Source organism: Heteronotia binoei, chromosome 1 (assembly GCF_032191835.1).
Source record: "Heteronotia binoei isolate CCM8104 ecotype False Entrance Well chromosome 1, APGP_CSIRO_Hbin_v1, whole genome shotgun sequence".
Taxonomy (NCBI): Eukaryota; Metazoa; Chordata; class Lepidosauria; order Squamata; family Gekkonidae; genus Heteronotia; species Heteronotia binoei.
This window is the reverse complement of record NC_083223.1, coordinates 26,008,920-26,019,584: the sequence shown is the minus strand read 5'-3', so window position 1 is coordinate 26,019,584 and position 10,665 is coordinate 26,008,920.

Sequence of the window (10,665 nt, the reverse complement as noted above, 5' to 3'; positions counted from 1 at the left end):
GCGCAGATTGTGCAACATAGTTCTTATGTGCCAAACGCTTTCCCTGATAATGAAAAATCACCCCCAGGTATTTAATAATTTTTACTTGCTCAATGGGTTTGCCATTTAGAAACCAGCAATGAGCCTTGAAACGTTTGGTGAAAACTAAAACCTTGGTTTTATCTAGATTAATTTCCAACTTTTCCTGCAGACTGGTCTGGGTTAGATGGCGAAGGGCCCTTCGCAAACCAATCTGCGTCCTGGATAGTATAAGCACGTCGTCAGCATACGCTAGAACTGGAATATGCCGATCGGCAAGCTTGGGAGGATGTAAAGCCAAATCATTAAAGGAGGTTAGAAGTGAATTTATGTAGAAATTGAAAAGCAAGGGGGCGGTGGTGAAGCACGTTTGTGTTGCCCTTGCCACTGCCAGGAGCAGCTCTGTCACCTTCCGCCACCACCATGGCCACAGAATGGATGTCTGCCCTGGGACATGCCATCTGGACAACATGTCCACTCTGAAGCACTGGAACAATTACTTGGGCCCTGCTCGGAGGGGTGTCCAAGCCCTCATGGTGGAGGAGGATCTGCCAGGGGCCAAGGCCATCATGTGGACGGTGATACCCCTTGTGGTGATGGGTGACTGCAGCACAGAGGTTGTGTGTGGAGACTGTCATGGTCTCTGCTAACAGCTTCCCGCAGCTGGGGGGCCTGGTCCTGCTACCGTCTGCTTCCTGCCAGCCCCCCACTGTCCTGACCAGTGACCCTCCACCCTGCAGGTGACTAGCTGCTGGGATCAGCAAGGAGGGCCCAGGATACAGTAGCAGCCAGAGCAGCCAGGTGTTGCAAGCTTTGGCTAGGAGCTTTGCAGTTTCCCGGAGAACTGACACGAGATCTGGGTTTATTTAAGAGAGATTCATGTCTAAGGTCTGATCAGGTGGGTCCTGACACACACACACATACAGAGCAGAGCTTGGCTAACCCTTGAGACAAAGAGCATAACTAAAACTAGGCGACTTTAACTCTCAGCAGGAATTTAGAAAACAATTAACCAAGCTATCCCAAACACTTGGAGGAGCCAAGCCATCTTGTACCTGACCTCCAGTGGAGGGAAGAAACACCCATACTTTGAAGATAAGCACTTGCTAACAAGTATGAGAGTGAAAAAGTTCCCCTGAGAGCAGCTCATACTGTCCTCCCTCAGGGGAGCTATGCACTAACATAGCAAAGATGGAGTCACCCGGGGTAATACCCAAGTTCCAACCCCTGTCGCCGCAGAGAGGACAACTCTGCCATTGGGCCTCCCTGCCCTGTCTATCACGTCTCCCCTGCCTTGCAACAATGCCAGAATGGAATGCTGCAGTGGAATTCCACAGATGCCACTGTGGCAACACCTGCAACACTGTTGGGACACCTTCTCCCATTTTCCCACGACGCCTATCCTCTTAGGGAGGCAACAAGCAGCACTGTAGCTACACCATGGCTGGCCACCATAGAGAAAGTGCGACACAGGATTGCTCTGCCCATGTTTCATCAGATTCAACAGCCCACAAGCCATACACCAAGAAAAACATTTAACAAAGAAAAATGTATCTATATAGACTGTTCAGGCTTTACAGAAGCCACTCTGAAACAGTCTTAATTTGAGGGTATCTGAAGTGGCTGAATATTTTAACAACCATTTTGCAAGAAATTTCTCCCTGGCAACAGTGTGTTCAAAACTATAAAGAAAAGCATACAATAACAAACTTACCAATGACAAAAAGCAATCACAAAAACATTGTCCTGAATCCCAGCAAAAGCTGACAACTTGTCCAGATAGATTGAGATAGTCTAACTAACACCACATTTTAAAGTAAGGGCATAGTGGTTAACACCTCCATGCTAGCGAATAAAGCACCTGGATCTGCCTTCAACAGGAGAGAAATTAACCCCCAGTCCCAGTCAATCTATTAAAACAAGAATTTTTGCCAACCATTATGATGACTCTCTTTTACCAGAAGTTGTGTTTTCTAACATCCCTGTGTCCTATCGAGTCTTTGATAGAAATGAAAGAGGTAAGATTTTAACCCAGTGTTAACCACAGAAAGCTAACAATTCTAAACTGGAACAAAGCTGGCTACAAAAGGAATATTTCTGAACCTAGATTTTTGTGTTTTCTGAATAACTGACTATATTATGGTACAAGAATCCTGACTTTGTGACTCCTGTGACTTCGAAGATCATGAAGTACATCACAAGCTTGCCATTCCAGCAGTATTAAATACTAGGGATAAGGCCCGTTGTGAAGAAAAATACATGGGCTCTAGAAAGAGGCTCTGGGTGAGTCTCCCCCACCCTTGCTGTCTTCCCATCCACTCATGTGAAGGCATTCACTTCCCCCACACAAACACCTTAAGGGGAGCTGATCTCTGCCATCTGGATAGCTGTTGTAAGTTCTGAGTTATCTCCAGACCTCACCTGGAGACTGGCAACAGTTGTTCTCCAGAAGAAAATGGCTGGTTTGGAAGGTGCAGTGCATGGCATTGTACCTGTCTGAGATCCCACCCCTTCTCAAACTCCACCCTCTCCAGGCTCCATCCCTTAAATATCCAGGAATTTCCCAATCTGGAGTTGGCAACCCTATCTCAGTTATTATTTGACCTTTCCACAATAATCTTGGTGTGCTCATCTTTAACACCTGATGACGTGCCAGACTACCACATACAGGTGCCTCAGGGGAGTCTATGTGACAGGTTGGACATGCCTTTCAATAAAGGTTGTGGTAACCACAAAATATCCAAGCAACACCCTTAACCAAAGAATGCTGAGAAGGAAACGTCCCTGTGAAAATATGAGATAATTAAATTTCTGTAAGCAAAGCAGAAAAGCAAGGTTTCTGAACATTGCAGAGTTAAGAAGTTTAAAAATTGTTTTCATCCACAACTTTCTTTAGTGGATATCTACTATTATAGATATCTACTATTATTAACTTTTCACCCACAACATTTGTTTTCTGCTATATTCAGAAATTTTCATTTCATTTCAGGAATATGGATTTTCTTCCCAAATGGACTGTATGCTCAGAGCTGTATTTGCTGTTATTAAATGGGTATAAGTATCATAAAAGCAAATGCCAGGTTTTGTGTGTGTGGGGGGGGGGGTGTCTGTATGCAGGAGGCAAAAAGGGGGGAAACTATGAGATTCACACACCTGGGCTGTTTCCACATGGGGATGATTCCCCATTGTGGATTCACTGAAGGCACAGGGGGAGAATATCCACACAGGCCAGTTCTCCATTCCTTCTTCTCTGTTCCCATGGATCTGCCACACACACCTTACACTGCTGCTGGAAGCCTTTTTGCTGGCTTATTTAACAAAAGAAAAATCAGTAATAGATAGAGCGCTATAATTTTATGATGATATAGCAACATACCTACCACCAATTTTTAAAACATTATTCAAGAAAAATATTGCAACCCTATGAATTTTAAAAAATAACATCATGGCAAAAATCAAAGGTGAAACATCCCAATGCCAAAAAGAAACCCAAAATTTGCATCTCAACTCCACCCCCCTCCAAACAGGTGAGCGTAGAGAGAAAAACACTATTTAATCTTATCCCACCTTTCTTCAAAGGAACTTACGGACAGTATACACAGTTTCCCTTCCACCTGTTTTATTCTTGCTACCCTGTTAGATGGCCCCAGTGCTTTTTTTTTTTGCAGAAAAAGCCCAGCAGGAACTCATTTGCATATTAGGCCACACAACAAGCCAGCCAGAAATGCGTTCCTTTGTGTTCCTGCTCCAAATAAGCCCTAGGGCCCAGGCTGGCCCAATCTCATCAGGTCTTGGAAGCTAAGCAGGGTCAGCCCTGGTTAGTATTTGGGTGGAAGACCACCAAGAAAGTCTGGGATTGCGCTGCACAAGCAGGCAATGACAAACCACCTCTGAACATCTCTTGTCCTGAAACCCTACAGGGACACCATAAGTTGGCTGAGACTTGATGGGACTTCCCAGCACTGTAAGGTATGCAGTGCAGGGCGTTTTTTTGTAGCAGGAATTCCTTTTCATATTAGGCCACACACCCCTGAAGTAGCCAATCCTCCAAGAGCTTACAGGGCTCTTAGTACAGGGCCTACTGTTAGCTGTAGGAGGACTGGCTACGTCAGGGGTGTGTGGCCTAATATGCAAAGGAGTTCCTGTTACAAAAAAAAGCCTTGGGTTTATGCTTGGAAATACTGAATCATGTACTGTGTAGTAGTAAGAATGTAGGACTAGGATGGAGGAAAGTAAGGTTTGCAAATGACACCTTTGCATGTTGGATGACCACTCAGAGAAAGACAGCAGGCATGACAGTAGCCACATATCTGTGTGATTGCTGAGTCATCCGCATGGTGCAAATGCACAAAGGAAGGTTCTACACATATGCTCCCTGCCAAATGTTACTAGCTGGGATGGGCATGAACCAATCCACAATTTGTGATTTGTGCATGAATCACATTAAGAAATTATTCAGGAGAAGTGCCTCCCATAAACCTCCTGAAACTTCCACGGAGGTTCGTTAAGTTCAGGGATGGTTCATTCCTTCCCTCCAAGCCTTGGTTACCCCAGGCACCTGCAGCTGCAGGGCTAATGGGAAGGCAGTTTATACTGCCTCCCCTCCCCAGATCAACTTCCCCAGGTGCCCTGTGGCCATGGAGTTCCTGAGGAAGCCAATCCAGGAAGCCAATCCTGTGGCTGCCTAAGGAAGCTGATCTGGGGAGGGAGATGGCCATCTAGCCTCTGTTTAAAAACCTCCAACGAAGGAGAGCCCACCACCTTCTGAGGAACAGGCTTCCTCAGGAGCTGGTGGGCTCTCATTCCTTGGAGGTTTTTAAACAGAGGCTAGATGTCCATCTGACAGCAATGAAGATCCTGTGAATTTAGGGGGAGGTATTTGTGAGTTTCCTGCATTGTGCAGGGGGTTGGACTAGATGACCCTGGAGGCACCTTCCAACTCTATGATTCCGTGGGGAGGAGAGGCTTTCTACCTGCTAGGAAAGCCGAGGAAAGGAAGAAGTTGGCAGTTCAACACTGAACATTCCTTTTTATGATCTGTATGGCAAAAATCACCTCTGGTCAGTACACTTGCAATACTACCATAACATAATTTGGAAAGGCTATAGTGGCATCTAGTGTTATAGTTGGAAAATACACATAGGTACAGCTCACCTGTGTGTGGTAGAGCCACGTTTGCAGAACCAAGGAAGGTTTGAACCTCAAAATCTTATACACTCAAAAAATCTTGTTTTTCTCAAAGGCCTACTGGACTCAACTCCAGCTGTTCGCAGAATGTGAGCACCACCAAGGAATCCTTGGCAGAAGATCTTGAGAGTCTCTGCCAAAGAGTCCATGAACTACTTGAATATAGCCAAGAACTTTAAAATTTCAGTCAACTGTATAGACTACACACACACAAATATTTCAGGTGTGTTCCTTCCAGAAACATCAGTGCAATGATGGTCAGGGGAAAAAAGCAGAGGAAACTTGGGAGGAAATCAGCAGAGCAACATCTGGGAAATGATGCTGTGTGTAAGACTGGGGGAAAACTCATGTCGTTAAGGTGTCAAACTGGGGCAAAAGCTCTGCGTGTCAATCCTACCCCTGGTTCTTCAATAAACAGCCCATTTTGGTTTAAAAATGGTTGCTTTTATTAAGACATTCAGGCAAGGTATAGACTCAACTGGGGGTCTGAGTCAGACCTGCCCCCCAGCAGATGTGCTATAGACTTTATATTATGAAAAAGCATGGACAAGCAATTGCATGCCCCACACCCTGCTTCCGACAGTCCAGTATGTTCCCACAGTCTTTGCCCAGATGCGAGCATCTTTGATAACAGGAAGGAATAATATTCCTCCTGTCACATGACTACCCAAACAGTTACTGCAAGCAAACTGGCTAGCCCGTCCTCCCCTCCAGTTCCCAGATGAAATGAAACCAAAACACTGACAGTGAAATAAGCAGAGCATTAACCCATGATGACAAGGGATCTTGACACTGTGTAGAAATAACCTGCATCATGGATTTATAAGCAAGAAATGCTCATTATGGTAACTGCATCTAGTAGTAGATAGATAGTCATGGCTGACTTATAACCATTTGTATTGGGAGAGAGAAGATGGGAAGACACAACTTAATTGCTGGCTCCTTAGATGAAAGCTACCTGTGTAGCATTGAGAATCTGCAAACAGCGAACAAAATTTATAACAGTTTGGTCTCAATGCACCAGACGAAAGGATGGGGATCTCATTATGAAATTCACCAGAAGTTAAATGCAATAAAATAAGCTGAAGGAGAATAGCCCATTCCAACAAAATGATGGACTTGTTTTCTGCTCTTCAAGAGACAGGGAAAACTCTGGACTAGGAAGAGAGAGTTATCTCTCTCTTTATGTCTCTTCCACATTCATTTGCAAATGTGTACCTCATTGTAAAGGAATCAGATTAGATGTTGAATTATTTACTTTAACCTGTGCTGAAGGGTTGGAGTATAATACTTTAATATCATTTTGAAAATTGACCCAAACCCATCAATTCTAATAATTTGTGCAAATACATAGTATTGACACTGTCAAAAGCTTTTTCTATGTCAAGCAATAAAAGCAATGCTTTTTCATTATTTTCACAGTAGTTAATAATGTTCAAAGTTTTCCGTATATTATCTATTATATTGCATCTTGGTATGAAACCAGATTGGTCTATGTGTACATTATGTGGGATTATTTTCAACATCTTTGCCAGTATAGCTGCAAAAAATTTTATGACTGTGTTTAACAGTGCTATCAGATGATAAGAGGACATCAAGGTGTTATCTTTCATGGGTTTTGGTGATGTCACCCTTTCATTAGTTACTTTCTGCATACTGAAACAGAACAGCCATCAGCTGCATTTCATGGATGTGTGTTCTCACACAGCCCAATGAGAGACCTTGTTTGCCCCTCCCCAACATGGCTGCAGAGAGAGAGTCGTGTGTGGTGGAGCTGGCAGTAGCATAGGGTTACCAAGTCCAATTCAAGAAATATCTGGGGACTTTGGGGGCGGAGCCAGAAGACTTTGGGGGTGGAGCCAGGAGACATTGGGGGTGGAGCCAGGAACAAGGGTGTGAACTCCAAGGGAGTTCTGGCCATCACATTTAAAGGGTCAGCACACATTTTCAAATGCCTTTCTTCCATAGGAAATAATGAAGGATAGGGGCCCAATATTTTGGGCCTCATAGAATTAGACCCCCTGGTCCAATCATTTTGAAACTTGGGGGGTATTTTGGGGAGAGGCACTAGATGCTATACGAAAAATTTGGTGCCTCTACCTCAAAAAATAGCCCCCCCAGAGCCCCCAATACCCGCAGATCAATTCCCTATTATTCCCTATGGGAATCGTTCTCCATAGGGAATAATAGAATACCCAGTAGACATTTTCCTCCCCCCCCCACGCTTTCTAAAGCGGGGGTAGGGCCTCCAAACAAGGGAATCCCCTGCCCCCTCCCTCTCTCACACGCACAAATACTTACTGGGTCTTGTTCCTGCAGAACTTTACTTGCTCTGAAAACGAAAGCAAAAGAAAGGGAGGGGCCATTCTCTGAGAAAACTGTTACTGATCCTTTCCCATGAAGCCCTTCCTGTTTCCTGCTTCCTGCTCAGCCTTGAGGGCACACATTTTAAAAACTGTTTGCAGGTTTCTAAACCTGCAGGAGCTCTAAAACTACAGGATGACTATGAGGGCGGGGCTTCCCCCACTGGCCAGCTGTCTGTCAAAACGGGGGATCCCCTGCTGGGACCTGGGGATTGGGAAGCCTACAGTAGCAGGCCCAGCTTCTCCCGGGAAAGGACACTCGTGGGTGGCTGTGCATCTCTGACTCTCTTCACTCTCATCACCACCCTCCCTTCCTTTCCCACCACTAAAACAGCGGGCAGAGCTGGCAGCAAGAGCAGTCCCCAGCTCCCCCCCCCTGCAAGTTAAAGGGTCCATGAAACAGCTGGTCAGTGGGTCCTTTAACTCCAGCGGGAAGCTGGGACTGCTTCTGCCCCTGGCCTGCAAGCGACCTCTCCATTGCCCAAATAGCTGGCCGGGCCAGCAGCAGATCCCGGAGCCATGGCGGAAGCAGCCTCCGTGCGAGTTAAAGGGCCCGCCAGTCAGCAGGCCCTTAAACTCCAATGGGTTGCCGAGACTGCTTGTGCCCCCAGTCCAGAAGCAATTTTTTTGGGGGGGAGGGCGGTGGTGGCGAGGGAAAGAGAGAGGGAGAGCAACTAGAGGCAAGGTTGTGTGGGGCGCTGGGGGGGCATCACTCTCCCCCGAAAAATGTAAATGCCCCCAACCATCCATATCCTGGCTACAGCCCTGTATTACACTGTTAACACTAGGGAAGAGACAAGTGGTAAAATGGTCAGTTGCCAACTCTCTAGGGGAGCCCCAAAGATCTATGGGAAGCCCCAAAGTGGGTTCCTAGTGACACCAGAGGAAGGGTAGGAGGCTGTCTCTCCTAACCAGAGCCCAAGACAGGGAAAGTGGTGACAGCAATATCCTGAAGCAGTGGAGTTGAACGGCCCCTTCAGGTCAGAATTCATGGAGGGGTAGGCAGAGCTAGTGCCCACCAGCTGACACAAACCTGGTCAGCCAAGTAGCCAGGATTTGAAGAATTGGGGGGCCCTGATTTTTTTCAGGGGGCACATAGTGGCCCCAAACTCCATGGCCTTCTCTCCTACCACCGCTGAGGAGGAAAGCTGCCAGCCTGCTGCCATACAGCCTCCCCCCTCCCCACAGCTGCTCCAAGGTGATCTCTTTCCATCCCTCTTCCAGCAGCTCTGGTGGGGAGTCACTCAGAGGTTTAGATACATGCCGCACTGTCTTCTGCCCTTACCTGTAGCAGGATCCAGCTAGGCAAGCCCGGCAAGACAAGGGGGTGGGGGGTGGAAGGTGCCACCAAGTCGCAACTGACTTCTGGAGCTACAAGACCTCCAATTCGGATTTCTTCCTATTGGAGGGCAAGCCAAAGCTGCCCAAGTGCAGCTCCCACCCTCGCTCGAGTGACCAGCGAGACCAGGCCAGAAAACCCCTGCAGGCGAACATCACCTCTCTACTGATCCCCAGCCCAGGACTGCAACCGGGACCTCCACTTGTGTGCGCCAGCCTACCATACCCTGCCCTGTCTGCAATGGAGCCATCCGCCCCCTAGCCCCGCTGCCCCACTTGAGGGCCAGAACGGCCTCTTCTTGCAGGCGCCCTCTAGCCCAACGTCAGCCCAATGTGGAGCTTAACTTTCAGTCCAGGGCACTGGAAGTGCCTAGTTGTTTCTGCTTGCTGGGGGGGTCAGAGATTTCTTCCAGCCCCTAAGCAAGCAGAAGCAACACGGAGCTTAACTTTCAGTCCTGGGCATGGAAAGTGGCCAGTTGTTTCTGCTTGCTGGGGGGGTCAGAGATTTCTTCCAGCCCCTAAGCAAGCAGAAGCAACACGGAGCTTAACTTTCAGTCCTGGGCATGGAAAGTGGCCAGTTGTTTCTGCTTGCTGGGGGGGTCAGAGATTTCTTCCAGCCCCTAAGCAAGCAGAAGCAACACGGAGCTTAACTTTCAGTCCTGGGCACAGAAAGTGGCCAGTTGTTTCTGCTTGCTGGGGGGTCAGAGATTTCTTCCAGCCCCTAAGCAAGCAGAAGCAACAGGGAGTTTAAGTTTCAGTCCTGGGCTCCGAAAGTGCCCCGTTGTTCCTGCTTGCTGATGTATCAGAATTCTTCCGGCCCCTAAGCAAGCAGAAACAACTGTGTATGATCACGTCCCCTAAGCAAGCAGAAGCAAAGGTGTATGACGACGGCAGCATGGAAAAGGATGCAGCCGAGGCACTGGAGGCTGGTTAGAGATCCCGTCAGGGGTCCCTGCCTTGCAATCAGGGGGCTGTGCCCCCACAGACCCCCTCATAGCTACGGGCCTGAGCCTGGTCCACCACAGAGGGTGAGGAGCAAAAGTGCTTCTCTCCTTGCCTACTTCTCTCAAGAGCCCCTGCTCTTCAGTTGCTGAGGCAAAACCAAAGCATTCTTCTAGACAAACCCCACCTAGGTGTGCCCTGGAGTTTGTTGCTCAAAACAAATTAACTGAAGCAGAAGATGGGCTATGGAATGTTCACTGTCTATTTCAAAAACAACCTTTCATCCTTGAATGAACTTCAGTAGAAGTTATAAGAAGAAGTTATAAGAAGAACATAGAAATTGTTCTCTTTTTGGTCCACAATTTTACATCTGTATTCAGCTGTGAGTGACCACTTCTCTGGCTGTCATGTTTACAGCCTGGGTATATTTTAACAGGATTTTTTTTTAATGACGATGGCATTATTCTACTGCAGGTGTTATTTTCATTGGTTGGTTGGTTATAGATTTGGTTTTTTGCAAAAGTTACAAGTCAGTAAGATATTCTAGAGCCAGAGAGACCTACCTTACACTGAATTAACAAAGAAAACAAGAATGGTTGCACCAGTAGGCAGAAAGAATGCAGAAGAACAGGTGAAAAAATATGTATTAGGTTCTTGTGGATCTCTATGTATTTTGCAATTTGCTTCATTTCCATCCAGTTTCCACCTTGAGCAGTATGAAGCAAATTGTGAAACTTGTAGGGTTCCACAAAAACTTAAATATTTTTTCACCTTGCACCTGTTCTGTATTCTTTCTTACATTGAATCAGACCTTTAA